The sequence below is a fragment of the Penaeus japonicus genome, unplaced genomic scaffold, assembly GCF_977035675.1.
Source record: "Penaeus japonicus unplaced genomic scaffold, GWHDUDI00000001_assembly GWHDUDI00000004, whole genome shotgun sequence".
Lineage (NCBI taxonomy): Eukaryota > Metazoa > Arthropoda > Malacostraca > Decapoda > Penaeidae > Penaeus > Penaeus japonicus.
Window position 1 is genome coordinate 30706525 of NW_028234406.1, and position 2500 is coordinate 30709024.

Genomic DNA, 2500 nt, shown 5'->3' on the forward strand with positions numbered 1-2500 from the left:
CTCCTCTTCATCCACCTACTAATCCTTTTTATCTTTCTCCTCCGTTCCACCACTCTCTCCGGTCCTCTTCTCCCTCTTCATCTCCCCTTGCCTTCTCTCCCTTCCCCTCTCTCTCTCACTCCATCATTTCAATGCCGTTATTAGGTGTGAGCTTCAGTTCGTGGTACGTCTTGCATTGAACAAGTCCAAGAACTGCTGCATCCACCGCTTAGCCAATCCAACGCCCTTCCCACCCACCCACCACGCGCCACACACAACCAAACTATCATCCTATTCACCCACCACGCGCCCATACACAACCAAACTACCATCCAAATCACCCACCATACACAACCAAACTACCATCCTAATCACCCACCACGCGCCCATACACAACCAAACTACCATCCAAATCACCCACCATACACAACCAAACTATCATCCTATTCACCCACCACGCGCCCATACACAACCAAACTACCATCCAAACCACCCACCATACACAACCAAACTACCATCCAAATCACCCACCATACACAACCAAACTATCATCCTATTCACCCACCACGCGCCCATACACAACCAAACTACCATCCTAATCACCCACCACGCGCCCATACACAACCAAACTACCATCCAAATCACCCACCATACACAACCAAACTACCATCCAAATCACCCACCATACACAACCAAACTACCATCCAAATCACCCACCACGCGCCCATACACAACCAAACTACCATCCAAATCACCCACCACGCGCCCATACACAACCAAACTACCATCCAAATCACCCACCATACACAACCAAACTACCATCCAAACCACCCACCATACACAACCAAACTACCATCCAAATCACCCACCACGCGCCCATACACAACCAAACTACCATCCAAATCACCCACCACGCGCCCATACACAACCAAACTACCATCCAAACCACCCACCATACACAACCAAACTACCATCCTAATCACCCACCATACGCCCATACACAACCAAACTACCATCCAAATCACCCACCACGCGCCCATACACAACCAAACTACCATCCAAATCACCCACCATACGCCCATACACAACCAAACTACCATCCAAATCACCCACCATACACAACCCCATACAATAACCATCCTAATCACCCACACGCGCCCCATACAACAACCAAAACTACCATCCATAATCACCCACCATACTCATAACCAAACTACCATCCAAACCACACACACCATACACAACCAAACTACCATCTCCAAATCACACCACCATACACAACCAAACTACCATCCAAAACCCACCATACACACCAACCAACTACCATCCAAACCACCCACCCACACGCGCCCATAACAAACCTAAACTACCCATCCTAAATCACCCACCACGCCGCCCATACACAACCAAAACTACCATCAAATCACCCACCACAACAAAACTTACATCCAACTCACCCACCATACATCAACCAAACTACCATCCAAATCACCCACCACGCGCCCATACACAACCAAACTACCATCCCATAAAAAAAATAAAAATCACCCACCACGCGCCCATACACTCAACAAACTATCCAATCCGCAAATCACCACACCAATACACACAACAAACTACCATCCAAAATCACCTACCATTACATCAACCAAATACCATCCAAATCACCCAACCACGCGCCCATACACAACCCAAACTTACCAATCCCAAATTTCACCCACCACGCGCCCATACACAACCAAACTACCATCCCAATCACCCAACCACGCGACCCAAACAACCAAACTACCATCCAAACCACCACCATACACAACCAAAACTACCATCCAACACCCACCATTACAGCCATACACAACCAACTACCATCCAATAACCACCCAACCATACGCGCCCTTACACAACCAAACTACCAATCCAAATCACCCAGCCCACGCGCCCATAACATACACAAACTACCATCCAAACACCCCCTACACCCCACTACCATCCAAACCACCCACCATACACAACCAAACTACCATCCTAATCACCCACCATACGCCCATACACAACCAAACTACCATCCAAATTCACCCACACAACCCATCCAAATCACCCACCATACACAACCAAACTACCATCCAAACCACCCACCATACACAACCAAACTACCATCCTAATCACCCACCACGCGCCCATACACAACCAAACTACCATCCAAACCACCCACCATACACAACCAAACTACCATCCAAACCACCCACCATACACAACCAAACTACCATCCAAATCACCCACCATACACAACCAAACTACCATCCAAACCACCCACCATACACAACCAAACTACCATCCAAACCACCCACCATACACAACCAAACTACCATCCAAACCACCCACCATACACAACCAAACTACCATCCTAATCACCCACCACGCGCCCATACACAACCAAACTACCATCCAAATCACCCACCATACACAACCAAACTACCATCCAAACCACCCACCATACACAACCAAACTACCATCCAAATCACCC